Consider the following 11,060-nt stretch of genomic DNA (forward strand, 5'->3'; position numbering starts at 1 on the left):
CAGAGAGACAGACACAGAATCTGAAGCAGGCTCCAGGCTCTGAGCTGTCAGCATAGAGCCCGACGCAGGGCTCGAACTCATGAACGAGGAGATCATGACGAGTCAAAGTAGAATGTTTAACCAACTGAGCTACCCAGGTGCCCCTACATTTAAATCTTTAATCCATTTCAAGTTAATTTTTGTGAGTGGTCTAAGAGAGGGGTCTAGTTTCATTGTTTTACATGTGGAATATCCAATTTCCCCAGTACCATTTATTGAAGAGCCTGTCTTTTCTCTATTGAGTTTGCTTGGCTCCCTGCCAAATATTTGCTTGGTTTTATTTCTGGGCTTTTGACTTTTTTTTTTTTTTTTAAGTAATGTATATGCCCAACCAACCTGGGGCTTGAACTCACAATCCTGAGATCAAGAGTAGCATGGGCTTTTGATTCTATCCCATTGGTCTATGTGTCTGTTTTTTATGCCAACCCATCTGGTACCTTATTACAGGTACATACAGGTTTTGTGGGGCCTGAAGCTTATATGGTTTGGGTTATCGTGATAAATTTGATTCTGCAAATTTAAATATAGATTTGATTATTTATTGTCAGTCCACAACGGAATGTTAGCTTTCTGAGAGCAGCAATGGTGTCTTCTGTGTTTACTACTTCATGCGCATTGGGTGCCTGGCACAGAGAGGCATACTACATGTGTTTATCACCCCCCACCCCAAATTGGAAAAATAATCCTGTTTCCTCTCCCAGTTTATCAACTCTATCTTCTTAGCTGTATTTATTTTCTTTTAGTACTATCCCTTAAATTTTTTTTCATTGAATATAGTTGATATGCAACGTTACATTAGTTTCAGGTGTATAACATAGTGATTGGACAAGTTTATACATTGTGCTAAACTCACCATAAATGTAGCTACTATCTGTCACCATAGGCTATTACAATATCATTAACTATATTCCCTATGTTGTACTTTTTATTCCCATGATCTATTCATTCCATAGCTGGAAGCCTATACCTCCCACTCGCCCTCACCCATTTTGCTCATGCCCCCCACCCCCTTCCCTCTGACAATCACCAGTTTGTTCTCTGTATTTATAGGTTTGATTCTAGCATTATCACTTTTTAAAATTGTCTGCTTGTTTATTTGTTTATGGTCTCTATGCCCTGTTAGGGGAAACACTACTAAGAACAGGGACAGTGTCTTGCTCCCCTTTGTTTTCAGAGTTTAGAGCAGGACGTAGCACAGAGGAGGCTCTCCATGAGTAGTTTCTGAATATGTGAGACTGAGATAGCTTTTCATGATGAAACTTACCATATAGTGCAACAATTCATATACCTATGCTTTTATTCTATTTATTTGAAAATTCCATTTAGGTACTCAATTATATGTGGATTTATGCAAATGTGAATTAAGTATTTTCTTTTAAAGTCCAATCACAGCAATCACTTCAATTTAGATGACTAAGTGTGAATGCATTTTGATTGAGTGAATAACTGATTTATTTTTATGACTGATTAATTTATAACCCATCTACAAACAAATATTTCAGAGGTATACCTACTTCATAAGACTTTAAGACATATGATTTCTGCCTTGGATTTTCACTCACCCATTATTTCTGTGACTTTAAGGAGCAACAAATATAAAATGCACCTAGCTACCATGTTTCTTTCCCCTGAAGCAAAATAAGTAAATAAAATCATTAGTTTCTTGTATATCCTTCTTGAAATAATCTATGAATGCACCAGCAAATATTTATGCATTTTTCCTTTTCTTACAGAACTGATAGCACACTATATTCACAGCTCTGTACATTGTTTTTGTTTTGTGGGGTTTTTTGTTTGTTTTTACTTAATCTCTGTTTGGAGCTTCCTCAAATTTTATGACTATATAGTACTCCATTGTGCAGCAGTGTCTTAATATATTTAAATAATTCTACAAGGACATTCAGTTTGTTTTCAGTCTTTTGCCGTTCACAAACAGTGAAGCAATGAATAATTTTGTACATGTGTCATTTCACACATACATAATTGTATGTGTAGGATAAATTCTTAGATGTGTGTTTGGATTTTAGAACAATAAATAACACTCCTCATCCCCACCCAACTTTTGAGCCAATTGGGAAATTAGACAAAGAATTAGGCAGGTGATCAAAATATGACTTTTATTGCTGATAAAAACTGATGTTTGAAGAATGCGGCTTACATTTGTAGATAAGGGGGCTTCTAATTCCCAATCTCTTTCCATTTATTCAAGGCAATGTTGATGGACTATAGGCCTCACTGTATAGGTTTAGGAAGAAGAGAGGTTAAGTGGAGCCTTCCCGGTTTATTCTTTTTTTTTTTTTTTTTTTTTTTTTTTTTTTAGTTTATTTATTTATTTAGTCATCTCTATATCCAACTTGGGCCTTGAACTAACAACCCCGAGATCAAGAGATGTGTGTTCTTCTGACTGAGCCAGCCAGGCGCCCCGCCAGTTTATTCTTTATAAGTTTAAAAATTAGGAAAGCCATCCCTCCTTCGCTAGGGAGAAGCAGGATAATCCAAGGATATTAAACTAGCAGAGCTGCTTCTGTCTGGAAGGGCACATCAGGAGATGAGAAGTGTTCTCTTCCAGTTCAACAGGATCTTTCATTTGCAATTTTGATACATTTTTCTTGGTTATCCTCAGAAATGTACCACTGGGGAAGTGGGTTGGGTGCTGTCCGTTCCCACATCTTAAACTCTTCTAAATGTTTTTTATAGACAGGGAAGGGGAAGAAAAGAAAAGAGCTTGTTGAGAAAGTTTCCAATCCTGGATTTATGAGACAGGATGCTGTGCTACTTTCAAGGATGTTTTGTTATATTTTCTCATAAAACCTTGAGCTTCCTCATTGAAAAAACATTTCAAAGCTTCAGCTCATCCTTTGTAATGGCCAAGAACATCTTTATTTATAACTTAAACAATAAAAACACAGAGGTTCAGAAGAGGGTGTCACTATGGAGAGATGCCTAGTTAAAACTACTTTTCAAAATATTACAGGTGTACAAAATGAAAAACTCAAATAGGAAATCTAAAGCCACAAAATGCACCTGAAGACTGAAGCTGTAAGAATAATAATGATAATTTACATTGGGTGCAATTTTGGTTTAAACTTTCCAATAATTTCATAACCAGGTGTGGGCTGTGACTTGGGTGTGGCTACATAAATGCTTGGATACACGGGGATTCTAAACTGTGCAGTTCCTGACACAAACCTTAGATAAACTTCTTCTTGTTCGAGGAGACAAACGTTATGGACTCCTTCACTTTGCCTTCCTCACGTCTTTTAAAAGCAGAGGTAAAAAAGAGAATACATAAATTTTTAAGTCAACTTTGGGTGTCTACATTTTCTTAAAACAGTTGAGGGGTGCCTGGGTGGCTCAGTCAGTTAAGTGTCCAACTCCTGATTTTGGCTCAGGTCATAATCTCTTGGCCATGAGATCAAGTCCCACTTTGGGCTCTGTGCTGGGCCTGGAGCTGGCTTGAGATTCTCTCTCTCCCTTTCTCTCTGCCCTACCCTGCTTACACCCTCTCTTTCTCTCAAAATAAATTAGTAAACTTTTAAAATAGTTGAAAATAATTTTACATATTGACAAGGGAGAATTGTTACCTGGAAGAGTTCCCCCATAAGCTGTTGGCTGAGTTCCTAAGCATAAACGCCTTCTGCTAGAAATTGGAGGGTGAAAAAGCAGAAGAAAGGTCTAACAAAGACTGTTTCAAAGATCTTCAAAATTATGAAGAACTTGAGTGTGCCTGGCTGGCTTAGCTCATAGAGCATGTGACTCTTGATCTGGGAGTTGTAAGTTCAAACCCCACGTTGGGTATAGAGATTACTTAAAAAAAAAAATTTTTTTTTTTTTTTTAAATTATGAAGAACAAAATCCTCTAAAATGTTCCTACTTTTTACACACGTTTAGAGTTCGTGGCTGGAATCCCTTACTATCCTTTCCTTCTGTCTAAACCCCACAAAGTCCCAGGTGGTAGTGAGTCAGTTTCAACCTTATCTCTGCATTTACTTCCTGTGTGGACTTTGAAGAAGCCCCAAATGACTGAAAATGCATTCCCAGCCTGCATGTTAATACTGTTATTTTGAGGGGGAAAAATACTGTTATTCTGAGAATGGTGCATGTGTGTGTAAGATGTGGGATAAAGAAAATGAACTGTAATGTGATATTCTAATTCTAGTATCCCAGGTAACTCTGAGAACCAGAACACTTTCTGGGGGAAAACGGGGCTACAGCTGTTAGAAGAGGTTAGGTAAACCCCATATGGTGCTTTTAGCACTTCCTTGACAATGCTAGGACCTTAGAAAACTTTAATTACCCCTCTCCTGTCTTGTGTGTTGTTGTTGTTGTTATTATTATATATTTTAATTTTAGAGCTAGAAACAATGACCTACCTAGTAGCAATAAACATCCCTAGCATGCAGACTATGGTGTTGGAATATCATTTTTCAGTAAAAGAAACCAGGGCTCTTTGTATAAATGTCAGATTCCAGATTGGAGGCAGGAGATGTAGACAATGAGCCAGGAGTATATCGTTACACTGGGTAGCAAAGAAGGTATCAAAGACTATTGGGACTGTGCCAAAAGGAATTGGAAAGCCATTTGTAGAGCCTTTCACTGGCTCAAGATGGAATAAATTGAACTTCAATAAGATTACAATGGACTGAAAGGTGACAAATATGTTTAAATCCATTCGCTAATCATGATTTTAAAAATCCAATAATTCTAATAAATTACCTTTGAAGGTTGTTTATTTTGCAAACTGGTACATTAAGGTAGGAACCAAGCATTTATCCCACCTTTCTTATACCTCTGGGTAAACAAATAGTAAATGAAGGAAAGTTTCTCTTTACAGAAGTATTTCAACAAATACATCCAAAAAGATAATGGCATGGAAATCACCATTTGGCAGTCTCTAATGAATTAAAGACCTATGTATTAAGTATCTGTTTTAGGGGGCCCTTGCCTGGTGTATTAAGAATATGCAGAATATGCTGAATGAGGAGGCAGAAGCCACCACCACGGGGTCAGCAGGTAGCTTCCTCTGCATCAGAACTCCCATTTGGGGGAAGTGAAAACTCCAGGGTCATTATGATGAAGCCACAGTTTCCATATACTCACACAAAAGAAGAAAAGTCACAAGATTTGTTACAAATGCCAGAAACTGGTGGTGGAGGGAGTGGGGATGTGCACAATGAGCCAGGCAGAGGCAGTCTTCTGTCCCAGGGCAGGAGCGAGCGGGAGATAGAGAGCAGGGTAGCAAGCCCTTATTACTTATAAGGTGGTCGGGGCAGAGGCCACTAACTTTTTCCAGGCTCCACTGTAAGTGGTTATTTTTAAAAGGTGCCCAGGGAAAAGCAAAGCAGGAGCCTGGGCGGGAATCCTAAGCGTAGGTCCTTATTTAAACATCCAGACTCTGGCATGTGATGTAAACTATAGGGAATAGAGTCAATAACATTGTAATAACTTTGTATGATGACAGATGGCGACTAGGCTTATTGTAGGCTCATTTCCTGATGTAGAAAAACGTCAAATCACTACGATGTACACCAGAAACTAATACGATATTGTGTGTCAATTATATTTCAATAAAAATAAAATTCCATAAACAAACAAATGAATATCCAGACTCCAGGTGTGAGCAGGGCTGTCATACTGCAAGATGCATAGGCAGCCACTCCAAATGGCGGTTTTCTCATCACACAGTACCTATGACTGCTAACATCAGAAAGAGGTGATTCTGTGTCCTTTGACAAACACACCACCACCTACAAAGTAATGGGTTTTTTTTTTTAATTTTTATTTTAATGTTTATTTATTTTTGAGAGAGAGACAGACAGACTATGAGCAGGGGCGGGGCAGAGAGGGAGACACAGAAGCCGAAGCAGGCTCCAGGCTCTGCGCTGTCAGCACAGAGCCCGATGCAGGGGCTCCAACTCACAAACTGTGAGATCATGACCTGAACCGAAGTCAGACGCTCAACCAACTGAGCCACCCAGGCACCCCCTACAAAGCAGTTTTGACAAAAGAATCAGACCTGAACTTGACTGAGCTTCTAGATTTAACTACCAACTTACAGGAAACACAGAGGACAAAGAAACATGCTAAACTACACAACACGCATTCAATCAGTACAACCCCAGCTTTGGGAAAGCAAAATAAATGATCCAACTTCTTCAGCAAATAAATTGTAAGGTGTTAAAGAGAGAGAGAGATGGATGGGGAACCTATCAGTTAAGAAACCTGAAAGACAAAATAAAGGCAAAGCAAAATACAGTGTTGTAGGAATTTACACTTGGATGGTGTACTAAGTGGAATGGTGACCCCTCCAAAAATATGTCCACATCCTATGGACCAGTCAGCATCACCTTAATTGGAAAAAGGGTCTTTGCAGATGTAATTACATTAAGGATTTTGAGAGGAGGAAATCCTCTAGGATCATCCAGGTGGCCCTAAATCCAATCACAAGTGTCCTCATAAGTTAGGTAGAGGGAGATTTGACACAGACAGAAGAGGAAGAGACCATCCAACCAGCAAGGCAGAGATTGGATCGTTTGTGGCTGCAAGTGACGGAATGCTGACAGCCACTAGAAGCTGGAATCAAACGATTCTCCCCTAGACACCCCAGAGAGACAGCAGCCCTGCACAGCCCTTATTTTGGACTTCTGGCCTCTAGAACTTTGAGGGAATAAATTTCTGTTGTCTCAAGCCATCCAGTTTGAGATGATTTTTTAATAGCAGCCACAGGAAACTAGTAATACAGGTGTTAATAGCCAGTAGAAGAAGAAAAATAATCACTATAGTGAGGACAGAGGTTATTCATAGCAGCGGGGGGTGTGTTTGTGAGGTGCCTCTGGAGGGTGTCTAGGGTGGTTGGCCAGTCCTCTCTCCTGACATGGATGCCAGTTACAAGAAGGTTTGCCTTTTAACAACTCACTAATCTGTTCATTTGTTTCATGTGGCTTTCTGGATTTGTATTATATTTGACAGTTTAAAAAAAGGTTAAAAAAAACACACACAAACTAGTGAAGCTCTTATCTCCATGTCTGCCTATATGCACAGGCCCTAGAGTCTGTTGTCTGGGACAAGGCTTGTCTCATTTCCTCAGTGAGGAAGGTGTGAGAAGGAAAGAGCTAAAGGGTAGAAGAGGGGCTGCAGAAACACACATCCGGGAAACATAAGTGCCGCCTTTGTGTATCCATCTGTCCAGGAAAGAAGTGCTGAAAGATGCATTTAGCAAGTTTCAGTGTCTGGCTGGCATTGCTAAGAGGGTTCACAGATTACATGTGCCCACACAGTCTTATGTTGGTGAACAATGGTGGTAAGGTGTGTGTGTAGGTGGGGGTGGGGTGGGGGTGGGGACAATCGGCTCCATTTCTCCCTATTAAGGCTGAAGTACACAGCGATGGTATTTCAGATTCCCCACCAAGAACTTCTATGGGCACTTGTCAGTATACAGAGGTAAGAGCTTGTGGTTTGGTTTGAATTTCAAAGGCAGAAGTTGAAATATTGGCAATCTTAGGGCTCAGTTAGGTGACTGACTCTTGATTTCGGCTCAAGTCATGATCTCACGGTTTGTGAGTTCGAGTTCCAATCAGGCTCTGTGCTGACAGTGCAGAGCCTGCTTGGGATTCTCTCTCCTTTCTTTGCCCCTCCCACACTCATGCTCTCTCTCAAAGATAAATAAATAAACATTAAAAAAATATTGGCAATCTTATATATACAACTGGACATAGTTTACATTGATCATTCCTAAACCAGCATAGAACACCCCTAAATTGTGGCTAATTGGAATCTAGAATATTCACTGAGGTTTTGAGCAAGGTGCTGAACACCACTCCAGTGAACCCCCCAAAAGAATATTATCTTTTAAATCGGAGGGCTGAAGTAAGAGTTAAGTTTATGATTCACAATTTCAAAATACCATTGGACTTCAGATTTGGATTTTAGGACTAGACTACTATATATTTTTAGGTAACAATCTATTTATTACCTTCAATACAAATTAAAATTCCTGTTTAATTTCTTGACAATGGTATTAATTTCATATTGAGCCCTTCAATTGTGAAGTATTGCTAAGTCATGTTCTTAACTATTGTGATAATTGATGAAGATTTACTATCAGTACTGATATTTTGTAATTTTATAAAAAATATTTTTGTCTTACACTGCTCTATTTCTTAGCTGTTCAACCATCACTGCTATAGCTAAAAAACTATGAAACACTTGATATTATGAAGTATTTTGTGGTTTTCTTATATATACTGACATTTAATAATAGTGACCAAATTGTTAAGAAAACTTTGTATATTAACCTCAAGAAAGAGATTTACCATGTAGAGTCCTCCTATCTATCTCCTATGTTTTTTCTGTAACAACCCCAAGCGGACTTCTCATGTCTTAGAGGTTTGAAATGCTTCACACACATATTCCTAAACCAAACACTGACAAGGAAGATGGGAGAGCCGTGATTGGGTTAGACTAATTAAGATTCAAGGTACATGTTTTCTTAATAGACAAAAAAATATGGAGCTTTTCCTTACCAGTAAAGAATGGTTACAAGGTTGGCAATCCGCATCTTTAACATAATTACAGTGATTTTTCTTGCATTATATATTATTTTCAGGCTTAGGGTGCCTGGGTGGCTCAGTCGGTTGAGGTCAGGTCATGATCTCGCAGCTCAGGAGTTTGAGCCCTGCATCAGGCTCTCTGCTTTCAGCACAGATCCTCTGTCTCCCTCGCTCTCTGCCCCTCACCTGCTCCATGCATGTGCTCTCTCTCTCAAAAATAATAAATATTTATATATTGTTTCCAGGGTAGAAAGGCTAGTCCTTTAAAGAATGGTCTAATGGCAAATGACCCTATTATCAACTTCTCTTTTTTTCATCTACTGTTACCTTCCAGTCCTCCAGGGGTCCCTGAGACTCATCATGATTTCTTTTTCCTTCTATTAGAACCTCCTCTGAGGAAATAAGACATATTCAACCACATGGAATTCCAAAAGTCAGGATAAGACTTAATATATTACCATCTGTGGCAGGCAGGGTATTGGCCCCCTAAAGACATTCATGTCCCAATGCCCAGAACTTGTGGATATGTTAGGGTACATGGCAAAAATGGCAGATGGAATTAAGGTGACCAAAACTGATATAGTGACACACATGTCAGACTTATACCCTGCAGAACTGTAAAGCAAATTTGTCCTGTGTTAAGCAACTAAGTTTGTGGTGATTTGTTACTGTTCCTGCAGCAATAGAACACTAACGCATTATCCAAAAAAAATATTTATATTTCACCATTTGCTTGATATTAGAGCTCTACTGGTTGCAGTAGACAGAAACCCAAATCAAAACAAAAAAAGGACCTACTGGTTCACATAATCAAAGTGTGGAAAAGACAGACACGGAGCTGCATCAAGAAGGCCTAGAACCAAGACACCAGTGTCACCCCCCCCCAACCCGACTTGCTGTCTTCTGTGTATTAGTTATATCCACTCAAACCAGCTCAGTTGGGAACTTGGCCAACCACAGCTCTGGACTCATCACCATGGCTGGGGATGAGATGCTATGATGGCCGAAGTATAGGTGTCCCCATAAGGAGGGAGTTAGGGCATCAGTACAGATGCAGTCATGGCAAGAACTAGACAGATGAAACCCCTAGCTACATCTACTATCATCTAAGAAAAATGAAACTGTATTTCTAGAGTTTCAGACACTTTCATACTAATAAAATGGGGGTTTCTGGGTGCTTTGGGTGGAGGGGTATGAGGAAGGCAGGGGGATTGTCTAGGGAACAGCCTGTCTACTCCTGGCTGATTCAGCACCTAACTGCATCATATAAAGCACCATCTCCTTTGCAGGCTACATTAGCCAGCTCAGGTTGCCATAACGTAACACCACATTGGGTGGCTTAAACAATAGTAATGTTTCTTACGTTTGTGGAGGCTGGAAGTCTGAGATCAGGATGCCAGTACAGTCGGCTTCTAGTAAGAACTCTCTTTCTGGTTTGCAGATGCTGCTTGCTGTATCCTCACTCAGGCAGGGAAAGAGAAAGCTCTTTGGTAACTCTTACAAGGAAACGAATCCTATCTGATCAGAGCCCTACGCTTATAACCTCCTTAACCTTAATTACTTCCATAAAGCCCTACCTCTACAGTCACATTGGGGATAAGGGCTTCAGCCTATGAATTTGGGGAGACACAAACATTCATTCCTTAACACCAGCATTTATGTATGTGAATGAGGGGGAAAAAGGCTAATGTGCCTTTAAGCAAGTACTCTTGATGTTGACCCTATTTCGTTGCAGCTCAAAACTAAAAATATGACTTGTGAGAAACATTAACTTTAAAATTTGGATACTTAGAGTCCTCTTAAGTATTAACCTCAAAATCATCTACTTAAAATCATCTCCACAATTTTAATTATTTTGCAAAACAGTGCTGGCCCTCCCAAACCAATGGCTTGCATTTAATTATAGTACGATACTTTTCATTCACACTACAGTGATTTGGAACTTGGGATAATTCTGACATAAATGTTTACCTTACCTTCCTTAATCCTTTCTTGTGTGCACAAAGCAATACCAAAAACAGAATTTGATAGAAAATAGGAGCAGCAAATTAAATGCTTCAAGTCACAAACTATTTTCAAGGTCTTTCAAGCACCTGTGGAATGCTTTTCCATAAAAGTAACAGATACCATCATCTTTGTTAAAAAAGTACACTGGATATACAAATGAAATGCTAGGCCTTGAAAAAATTAAAATAATCATATGTGATCCATGATCTCGAAAGGATACATACTACATATATATAAATGATAAATTCTTTAAATGTGACAGTGCGAGTTTTACTGTGGCTGAAGCAGTCAGGAAAGAATTCCCAGAGGTTGGACTTGAATCAGGGTTTTTTAGGACTTAAATAAGCTAAAAGCAGGGGAAGGTGATTTAAATTGTTTTTATCTATTCCATAAAACAGATCTCCAAAGCGCTACAGGGCATCACATTACTGGTCCAGCTAAGCGTTCTTGAAAGCAGTCAAATAA

Source organism: Panthera onca, chromosome C1 (genome assembly GCF_046562875.1).
Source record: "Panthera onca isolate mPanOnc1 chromosome C1, mPanOnc1 haplotype 2, whole genome shotgun sequence".
In the NCBI taxonomy this organism is placed as follows: Eukaryota; Metazoa; Chordata; class Mammalia; order Carnivora; family Felidae; genus Panthera; species Panthera onca.